The sequence below is a fragment of the Psammomys obesus genome, unplaced genomic scaffold (assembly GCF_907164565.1).
Source record: "Psammomys obesus unplaced genomic scaffold, mPsaObe1.curated_primary_1811, whole genome shotgun sequence".
In the NCBI taxonomy this organism is placed as follows: domain Eukaryota; kingdom Metazoa; phylum Chordata; class Mammalia; order Rodentia; family Muridae; genus Psammomys; species Psammomys obesus.
The window spans coordinates 19,300,395-19,311,668 of record NW_026585504.1 but is presented as its reverse complement, the minus strand read 5'-3'; positions in this window follow the sequence as shown (position 1 = coordinate 19,311,668).

The window sequence follows — 11,274 nt, the reverse complement described above, 5'->3', positions numbered from 1 at the left end:
GAGAGAGAGAGAGAGAGAGAGAGAGAGAGAGAGAGAGAGAGAGAGAGCTGGGAAAGGGGCTGCGGCCCGCGCGGCTTTGGCTCCACTGGCCAAAGCGGGGACGGCGGGCTCGGGGAGCTTCTGGGGGCAGAGTCTAGCCGAGGGTTTCCGTCCCTCTCTCTGCCAGGCTTCAAGCGTAAGACAGCCGACCCGTCTGGAATCCGAAGGACAGTAGGGTCCTTCCCCTCCACACACACACCCCTTTTTTCCCCTCTAGAAGAACTCCACGGTTACAAATACCCGCCTCGTTTGATGCCGAGTTACTCGTCGACAGATAAGAAGAGGTGAGTAAAAAGAAAAGGAAAAGCTGATCTCCAGAATTTTATTTTAAGGAGGGGTAGTTAAACCTTCTCAGTGTGGCCGCCCAGGGAGAGGGGGGGGGAGGGGGGACACAGAGTCAGAGACAGAGACAGTGGATGTGAGAGAATATTTGGCCGAAGACCTTTTTTCCCCCTGCTTTACAGAGTTGTGGGTGGTACTGGGTCCGGGTTGTGGGTCCAGCGCGCCTCGCGCTGAGTTTGCACTCAGTTTTTGACTCCTGATTGTTCTAAACTTCAAGCCTGGCTATTTATTAGTGCCGGTAGGATTTTTTTTTTTTTTTCTATTTTAAAAGTCCTGGTTACGTAAACGCCAGTTAGGAAGCTTCTTTTTCAAGGGAACTCCAGTTTCCGAGATAAACGCTTCTTTTGTCAGGAACAACTTCGTGAGAAACCTCTGCATCCTCGTCTAAGCATGCTTAGCGTGTCCCACCCCACCCCCGCCACACAACTACCCCGCCAACCCCATTAATATTATAGAGCGATTTAGCATTCCGGTAGCCTTTATTTAGTAAAACTTCACTAGCATTAAAAAAAAAAAAAAAAAAAAAAAACAAAAAACCCAGCAGTAATAAAGTTTCTCCCTGAATAAAAATCCAGACAGATTCATTATTTGTATATTTTAAAGCGACCGTTAAGGAAATAATGGCTTGATTAACTTGTGGTAATTTGGGGTTTTACAAAAGAAGAAGAGTGTGAACTCTGCTTTATTTAAAACAAAAAACAAAAAAACAAAACTCCTGTAACTCGTGAACCTCTTCCTCTCTTCACTGTGTAACTTCTTACGCATTGTGTCGAATGCATTAAAGCAAACAAGAGGACAATCCGGTTTAAGGTAGGGGGGGCAGAGAGGAAGAGCATTTTAAAGACGTTTTCAAAGGGGGAAAAAAAAACCCATCGTTCTTAACGTGGGAGACTTACAGAGTTAAGTGTGAGATGGTGGAAAATAGCATGCCGGTGAAGGACATCTGTTTGGTTTTTGAGATTCACTTGATCTAAAAGGGGACACTGCTTTGCTAGTAACTAGAAAGATTTGTTATTCAGACTGCACGCTAGGGGTGAAACTGTTAGTTTAAATGTTAGTTTTTTAAATCTGTAGCTGCTGCAGTGCATCCCCCATAGGGGAGCAAGTTGGAGTTTATCCAGGGTATCTCTCCTGATTACTTCAAAGGACTGTGGCCACCAACAACTTGTAGCAAAAGCCTACATCACCAACAAAACCAGCAGAAGGCTCATCCAGTTGAGGATGGCCTCTGTCCTCCATCCTTGATTTAGCAGCCTGGCGGAAGCTATTCCACACTTTCTCTTTCCCGTCTGTGTGGACTCCTTGTTTTCAGAGTTCGGCACTCCACACCCTGGTTGTGGATTCATTTACTCTCCCCACATTGGAGGTGAAGAGAAATAGGTGGGGCAGCCCCAGAGACCAACAGAGAGATGGGGGTCAGATGCGCCATGCACACCTCAGTCAACAGTCGGCTTCTCCTGCCCGGGCTGGAAATGGTTTTAACAGGCGGTAAAATTTCATCTTGCGGTGTCAAATTGGGGTCATTTTGGGGTTAGAGTTCTCAGTGTCCGTGAGGAGCTGTCCAGCTGTGTGGGGGACTCATTAACTGCAAAAGATCTGTTTCAGTAAAAACAATTCAAAGACAATCGGAAGGCTAAAGACTCTCTACAAACCGCCTTTTACAAGTGCCCCAGAACAAATATGGTTGGTAAAACCTATTTCTTCACAATCCCAAATCAGCTACTTAGCTGTGGAGTGGGGGGTGGGAACACTGAATTAAAAAAGGAGGTGAAGGGGGGTAGTTGAAGGGGGGGTGGATGAGAAGGAGAATTGGGCCTCTCAAATTTAAGAGTCTGTTTTTAATCACCCCTTTCTTATTGAAGCATCCCCTAGACTTCTGAAAAGCACGCCTTTCTATTTCTCCTTTTCTTCTTTTGATCCCTTGTGGAATGTTACTATAGGTAACATTAAGGATTTAAAAGAATAATGTAAGCTCCCCCCCCCCCGCTCTGTAGTCTAACGACATTGGCTTTCTTTGGGGGGGGGGAGGGAGTTAATTTGAAGTAGCATTTATAAACTCGAACTTTATTTTAGCCAAACTTGTTCAGGCTCCTGGAAGGTGGTGTTTGTGGCTGTTCTTTTTTTTTTTTTTTAATCTACCCCCCCTCCTTCATTTCCAGATCCTCTGCACAGATAACTCCAAATTCCTCAGAACTGTGAGGTCTTGAAGTGTTAATCTGTGTATTAAAATCACCAGATTTAAATCCCTTTTGTCTTCTTTACAACAGTTAGAACAATTGATGCTTTACTCCTGGAGCAAGTAAATCCAGCCTTAATCTTGTTTGTAACTTTAGTTAATGTTTTGATTTGGAATATTTCTTATTAAGGAGACTTTGATTTAAGGAAAAAAAAACTGAGATTATGTTTGCGTCGAGGAGGTTCTGTTCCTCAATTTGTAGAAAGATAGCTTATTCCTTTGATTTAAGAGGGATTTCATTGGGTCAAAGGAAAGTTCAGCATTAAAATGGTAGGCCAGACGCGTGAAATGCCAGGATTTTTTTTTTTTTTGACAAAACAGTGTTGCTACTTAAAAGTAAAGTATCATTACGAAGGACTGAATTTGTTTTCTTAAATTAGTGAACCTAGCCAAGGAAAATAAAGAAGATGAAAAGCACCTTAAAGTATACCCTCGTTTGTCTTTTCTCTTTCTGGACTCCACCTCCGTTCCCAGGTTTTCCTTTTCTATCGGCACTACTTTTCTTTGGGTTCTAAAGGAGGGTGAGTTTTGAAGTCCTCCTTTCTCCAGGCTTCCCAGCCTGTTAGTGAATTGTTCTCCAAGGATTCTGTGGCCCTGTAGAAACAGTCCTGTGCCTAGTGTTATTGGGACAAAGGCAGAGGGGTTGTCTTCTGCCCTGCTCCGGCTGGCTGACAGTTGGAATTTTTGATATATATTTTATTTGGCATTTCTAATAACGTGTTTGTCCCCCACTCCACCCCTTGGAGCCATTTATTACTTTTAAAACATCTCTTCTCTGTAAACCTCCTCTCATCCTTGTGAACTGTTTTTGACCTTCCCAGCAGTATAACTGAAAAGTTACAGTAGAAAGAATTCTGCTTACTTCCTTACCTGTTACCTTGGTTCTTGCCCTTTCTAGAGGTGTCTACAGAGAAAACACCCCCTCCCGCTCCCCTTTACTGGATTTTGCTTTTGTTTTGTGCTTATTTTTATTTATTTAATTATTTATTTTTTTATTTTTTTTTTTCCCCCACACCTTGGCGTTCTGTTATAGACTCTTCACTCTGAAACTAATACTATCAAATCAACCTACAGTTAAAAACAAAAAAAGTGGTACGGAGCAGAATTGTTGCCTTTTGCTTTGGCCCCGTCTAATTTCTTCCAGTCTTTAGCTGTTTCCCAGTGTCGCGGAAAAGAACGGCTTTCAATAAATAGCCCTCTAGCGCTATCTGGCGGGGCTCCAAACGCTCTGTGCTCCGCGGCGCTGTCAGTTTCTCCTTCCCGCGCCCTTCCCCGTTTCCTTTCTCTTTTCCTCTTCCTCTCTCACTTGTCACTTCTGCTCTGGGTCCTATTTCCAGTTCCTTACCGCCCCCCCCCCCCCCCCCCCCCCCCCCCGGCCTCTTTCTAGTCTTTACTACATTTTCCCCAGCGCACACAGAGGACCCACGCGCACCGGCCAGCACCTTAGCCCTTGCAACTAGATGGCAGTCGGGCCACCCAGATCACGCAGGCTTCTCCAGTCCGGGCCCAGCGTGGCTCACACCCACCTTCTCCCTTTGTCGAGCACCTCGGCGGTGTTAAACGAGTTGACGAGTCCCACAGCCAGCCGCGGGTGGTGTTTACCGAACGGGCTTAAAACTCTACGTGGGAAGTTTGCTGGAAAGAAACGCTGGAGTCCCGGGCTGGCAAGGCCTGTGTGACTTTGAGGTCTGAAGGCCGGGCTCCCGGTGTGAGTGGGTGGGAGAAGGCTCCTCGGGGGTGAAACAGCACAGCAGGGCAGCTAGGGGTTTTTTGTTGTTGTTTGTTAGAGGAACGGTACTTGGGCTGGCTGCCCTTGGGGGATCTGGTTTTCCAAGGGACTTGTCCGTTTTCTCCCCCTCTGTTCACCAGATTTATTCCTAGCACCCCCACCAAACACACGCGCAGTCTGCAGAGGAGAGTCAAAGTGGGACCAGGGACGCCCTCCTCCCCCCTCCCCCGAAAACCCACAGGCTAGAGTGAGCTAACCCACCTAGCTCGAGGAAGCCAGGGCTACTAAGCCGGAGTCGCACGCCTGTCCCTGTCCCTGTGAACTCTCACTGGTGTGAGTGGAGGTTACAGGAGGCAGAGACCAAGAGGGACGGTCAACCCGGTCAACCGGGCCTGGGGCTTCACCACGGGGCTGCTGTGTTCACTCAGGTTCTCTCTCTCTCTCTCTCTCTCTCTCTCTCTCTCTCTCTCTCCCTCTCCCCTCTTTCCCTCCCCCCTATTCCTCTTCCTCCCTCTCTCCGTCCCTCTCCTCCCCCTCCGCTCGTCCCTTATTTCCCTCTTTCTGCTTCCCTCCTCTCATCCTCTTCTCCCTCCTCTCCCCTCACACGCAGCCTGAAGAAAAACCTCCAATCTTCGCTTTAAGCAAATGCCTTCCTTCCACCTACTCCTCCACACGTGGCCGGAGGTGAGTTAGGAGCTCCTCACTACTTTTCCATAGTAATGAGCTCATATACCCTAACATACCTAGAAGGTGGCTGCTACAGGTGTGAGATATTCTGAACCAACAAACGAATCTCAGGTCATATATATATGATATATCTATATATATATATATATATATGATAAAAAATTGAAGGAAAAAGATCAGAGACAGTGGCCCCATTATCGGCTCTACTCCCCCAAGAATTTCTCCCACCACCCTCCCCTCCACTTCTGAGGGATGAAAGCACAGTTCGGGTGTAATTAATTGAAGATTGTTACGAGGTCATCATTAGTCAAAGTGCAAATAATTGCTGCCCGTTTTTACTTAAAATTGAGCAGCCTGAGATGATAGATCGATTCCGAGGATAAAAATGATGTATCAAAACATCAATGTCGATTATTTGAAATATTGTTGTCGAATTTTTTTTTTATTGCTTCATCGGTTAAGTGTCTGAAAGTGCGGTGTTCAAACATATATTTATGTTGTCAATACTGTCAGAACTGTCAGTTTTTACTATCCCCGATTTGTACTACATTTCAAATTTGCACATTTGCATAAAATACCCACCCTAGGATCCCTCCACCCCCCACCCCATCTCTGGAAAATCCCTGTCAGTTTCTTCAAGGGATTCTGCAACCTTTGCCTAAGCTAAAGTGGGCACTGCTTCTTTTACTTTTTAAATTTCCAGGACGGATTCTAACCTCAGAAGAGGCACTTCCCCCTTTTTGCCCAGCTATGGCAAACGTAAGCTCCTCTCTCCAAGACAGCCCTGAGACAATGCAGACTTCCTAGCTGCTTGGTAGAGGTGCTGCACTTGGGCAGGACCAACTGGGTCACAACCGATTGCAGCCTACCGTCCTGGTCACCTCTAGGTAAACCAGACTCTGCCACGTCCGGGCAGCAGGGCCCACCACCAAATTACCTGGAAGATCGAAGTCTTCCAAGAAAAATGAATGTAGGAGTAAAAATACCCCTTCTTCTTCTTCTTTTTTTTTTTTTCCCACTTAAAAGCTGCGATTGGAGGAAGAGGAAATAACACAGATAAGTGATCGCACGTTTTACCTTTAAAAGCTTTTGAACTCCATCGAAAGACACAGGTTGCAAGCAGAACTGACAGTTTTAATTCTACCCATTTTCACGCAGCGTGTCAGATCAGAGGCACTCATTTATCTTATGGGGTGGGGCATCAGGAAGGCAGATAGGGTGAATCCGATTGTCTCTATCCTAAAAATCCCAAAGAAATTAAACTCTCTCACTGAAACGTACACATTCCATTGCTCTCTACAATTAGTCTAGACTAATTGAAATTTATAAATTCACATTCCGCCTAATCTTACGCTTTTCACACACACACACACACACACGCACACACGCACACACACACACACACACACACACGCACACCTCACCCCCAGGATTCTAGCAGAGTCTGGTTTAAAAATAATAATAATAATAATAATAAAGACAGGACACTCCTGCACTAGCTGTTAAGGACGTGCTGTTGTTTTTGGAAACCTGAATCACTTTTCATGATTCTTTTCATGTGTTTAAATAGGTCTTGTCTGGACATTCAGGGAAGCTACTATACACGGATTGGCTCCGTGCCGCCAATCCCAGCATTTAAAAATACTAGGTGTGTGTGTGTGTGTATTGGGGGGGAGGGGAGGGCACCCAAGGGTTTCCATGCGCATTCTTGCCTCACACAAATAAATAAATAAATAAAGTGCAAGGCAAAAGAAAGTTTGCTGCTTGCCTCTGTGGGTCGAAGCGCGGCGAAGGGTACAAACATCTTGGGAGTCCAGGTTTGTGCGTCACCTCCTCCCACCCCACTCTCAACGGCAAGGGTGTGGAGGGATCGCCCCCACCCCCGAGAGCTGTGTTTACTCAGTTGCTTTTTTTTTTTTTTTTTTTAAATCTCTCGTCTATGTATGACAAGTGTTACTTGAAGAAATTCATCGGCCTTCTCCAGCTACCTCCAGGTTTGCCGTAATGATCTGCAGAAGAGAACTGCCATCGCTTTCTCACATCGGAAGGTGTTGGCGGAACTCGGAGCAAGGGGAGTACGGCTGCGGCGCTTAGTTGCCGTGGGGAGGGCGGGGTGCCTCCCAGGACCCCTGGCGGGGGTTGGGGAGGTGAGGGGCAGCCCAGGAGGGGTCTTTCTGGACGCCGGAGTCGCCGATCGGAGAATATTTGGACAAGGTATGATGGCCTCACCCCCCCCCCATGCCTTTAGGGAGAAGTGATACCCTTGTGTAACAATTAGCCCAGACAATAAAAATAATTGGAAAATCAGTTGGAATTTCTGAGTTTTTAATTACGTTTAATTTTGCACTAAGCCGTAAAATTACGAATGCCCCTCAATTAAACACTTTCCCCTTGCAAAGCGTTTAACAACAATTATTCCTTAATCAGTCTGAATGTGAATCACAAATGGTGCTTTTTTTTTTTTCACATCAAAAGGATGTCCTTCCACGTTACCTTTTTAGTCATAAGAGGATTAATTCCTGTAATTAGAGGGATAAATATGTGCATAAATCTCTCTCTCTCTCTCTCTCTCTCTCTCTCTCTCTCTCCTCTCTCCTCTCTCTCTCTAAGACAACAACAACAGCAAAACACTTTCGACTGTGGGCGAGACACGGTGGGCGCGGGAAGGGGACGCTGAGGCCAGAAATCCCTTCGCGTGCTGTGGCGATGGGAATCCCGGGCGCGCATCCCGGAGCTGGGAAGACACGTGCCCTCCACACTCGTGGGTGCGCCCGGGTCCAAAGCTGGGGCCAGGACCGGATCGCAATCCACATCCCACTTTTGCCTCTGGCCGGCGCAGCAGGACTTCCTTCTGGTCAGTGCCCGGGGTCCCCAGGAGTGGAAGTCCCAGCCCTAAGCCGGGAGCTCCAGCTTGACTTTTCAGGCTGCAAATAAAAATTGAGCATGACCTTTTAAAACTCCAGTGTGAATATCTCATTTACCTAATGACTTTATGTCACCTACGGAGAAGGTCAATTTCCTCTTAACCTTTCCCCCGCTGCTGCAGTAAGCATTCTTCCCTAATCAATGGTGGCTCGAATGATCAATTCCCATTTTATGATCGCTGACAAAGTCAGGCCAGAGGCTGGGGTGAGACCGCGCCGCTGGCTGGCTCGGCCTAGACCTGGGCTCCGGGTACGCCCAGCTCCGCCCGGCGCCGGGGGAGGCTGCTCCCTCTCCAGCGAGTTCAGAGACCTTGGCAAACTTCCCTCCCCCCACCCGCCGGCGAGACTTCTGAGTTGTCACTAATCCGAACCTGAAATTCTCCAGAGCCCCTTCGGTTGGCGACCGCGCTCCCCGCTGCTGCTGGGCCTTCCCCCCCCTTCCCTCCTCCTCCTCTCCCGCGCGCTTTCATTTCCAAGTCTGTGCGCAGGGTTGCCCGACCCCAAAGAGAGTGTGTTACTTTTATTTTTCGAAATTAAAATGATCTCGTCTGCCTTCAGCCGCGGTACTCTTAGCATCACCGGGTTAACTTCGTGTAAACAAAGCAACAACAAAAGCCCAAGGGCCCAAGAAATCCCCCTCTCTTTCACACACACACACACACACACACACACACACACACACACACACACACGTACCACATACTGTATCCCAACTATACCGGGCTACCCTAAAGGGTAATTACTACTTTGCTCCTATTTAAGTTATCCAAGCCTTCTTCAGGTCTGGGGAAACGAGGAAGCAAATTACTAAATGAAAGCTAATTTCGGGTGTTTGCAGCTCTTCTTCATCTTTGTGGGTTCAAGGCGATCACCTCCTGTTTCCAGCCGTTGAATGTCTCACACACACACGGGGCCTCTTTGAGGTAGAGATTTTCTTGACTCCACAGATACCTGGAATTCACCGTATCCCACCCAGAGCCCATTTTCACCGACTTTCAAGATGTAAAGAAGAGTATTATCAAACGATCTGCAAAGCCTTGGCTAGCTAGGATTCAATCGCAGGAAATCCACTGTTCTGAAAAGAGATGTCCTGTAGGCAGGGATTGGGGTGATTTCCTTTGAGGGAGCCAATTCCTCAGTTCTGTACTGACCAACTAGTTAAATCAGAAACCTCCACTCCTTAGATTTCATTTTGGCCTGATTTGCCTATGGAGGCACTCTTTGGAAAGGAATATAAATTACTCTGCTAGCTCAGAGTATCTCATTGCTCATGGGCAGATATTTTGCCAAAATTTGAAAGTCTTTGAAGTAATCAAATGAAAATGTAACTCTTCTACCATTCTGATCTAAGAACAAACAGAAGATAGGATGGGAGCTCAAGATGAGCCATTGGTGGTTTCAACCCTGTTCCTCAGAGGCTCAACCCTATAACGCTGGGTGGTAATCACTCAGAGGTAGCCAGAACAAGCTAAGCTCCTGACCTGACCTGGGCAGAGAGTACCTCGTCCCAAGCCTTACTGCTGGTTACCATCCCTACCAGGAAATATGTTTGCAAGCCTTGAGCAGCTGGATTCTGGATTTAACTGGGCCCAAGGGCTGACAAAGCCTTCTAAGCCTCCTATTTCCAAACTTCACTGACCGACAACCTGTCTGTGGGCCAGGAAGTGCTTGTGCTGAAGTTTCCCATGACTAAGAGAACTCAGGGAGACTTTTTATCTCTGTTTGACAGAGGGGCAGGCAGATAGGGGATGGGCCCCTTGACCTCATAATTGCCAAGGCTTTCCTCTTCAGCAAATTCAATTCTCACACGAGGAGTAATTAACAACCTATGATTACTCCTTCTGAGAATTCCCTTCTCTTATCTTAACAGCTTTCACAGGAATATTGAAGAATATGCTTGAGAGTAATTTCTGGTTTCAATGCATTTAAGCATCTTTCATTCTTCCCATTTCTCTCCAGTCTCCCTGAACACATTTAGCACAGTCTTGAGCTGCATTCTAATCCAGTGCGCTCACTCCCTACCCACTCCCACACCAATAGAGAGCAAAGCTATAAAGTAAGCCCCTTAGCCAGAGGACACATTCCAAGATGCACGGTGGATGTCTGAGGCCGTGGACAATACTGAACTCTGTTTGGTATGCTTTTTCCTCTACTCACTTACTGATGGTAAAGATTAATTCATAAATTAAACACTGCAAAAGAGTGACAACGCTAACAAAAGAGGAGTTATAAAAATATGCTGCAGCAATTAAAAAAAACAACAACAACAAATGAATATCTTAGTTCCTGACTTTTCCATGCAATGTCTTGGGACTGCGGGTGACCCTAGGTAATCAACATAGCAGAAAGCAAATCCTCAAATAGGAGTGTTTGCTTTACGCTGCCATATACCACACTATCCCTGGGAGATGGAGAGTCAGTCTCCAAATGGAAAGTTCTTAATTTGGAGAGCACTTTTGCAGATTTTTTTTTTTTTAATAGTGAAACTGTAGTTCCCTCCCTTTGACCCAGCAAGTGTCTCCTTTGTGATTATAAGCCAAAGTGTCCAGAGACAAGCCGCAGTCCTGGAACAGAAAGAATGTTCACACAAACCACCAGCTGTTCAAAGGTCTATGAGGCAAACCTCATGCCTTCATCTCATTCAAACATCTCTAAGGGTGAAAGAATCTCATCACTTCTGAGTTTTTTTTTTGTTTGTTTTTGGTTCCTTCCCTTCCCTTCCCTTCCCTTCCCTTCCCTTCCCTTCCCTTCCCTTTCCTTTCCTTTTTCTTTTCTTTTCTTTTCTTTCTTCTTCTTCTTTTTTAATCCCAGAAGAACCAAAAGGAACTGTAGGAACCGAGATAACTCAAGATGTGACCTGGAGGAAGGTTCTGTGTCTGTCCCTTGTTGACTGTCTTAAGTCACCCAAGCTCAGTTCTTTAAATTAAGGCATAACACTTGCACATCTTTATGGATATCAGTACCATGATTTAATATATATCTACAATGTGTGATGGTCAAATCAGGACAAAAAACCCACTTCCATGTCATCGAATATTAATCAATTCCGCATGCTAAAAACTTTCATATTCTTCTAGCCGCTTTGAAAAGTATCACAGTCTGTTACATCCCATAGTTAGCCTATTGTGCTATAGATAACCAGAATGAACTCCATCTATCTAACTGTGCTTTGGTTTCCTTTAATTTCTTTCCAGAGTCTCTACCTCTGCTCTTCTTAGTCTCTAGAGATTACTATGCTACCCCACTCTTGGATGAGACTAGTTTTTTTATTCTTTTTATTTCAACATCACTTAGTATTTATTAGTTTGTGTCTGGCT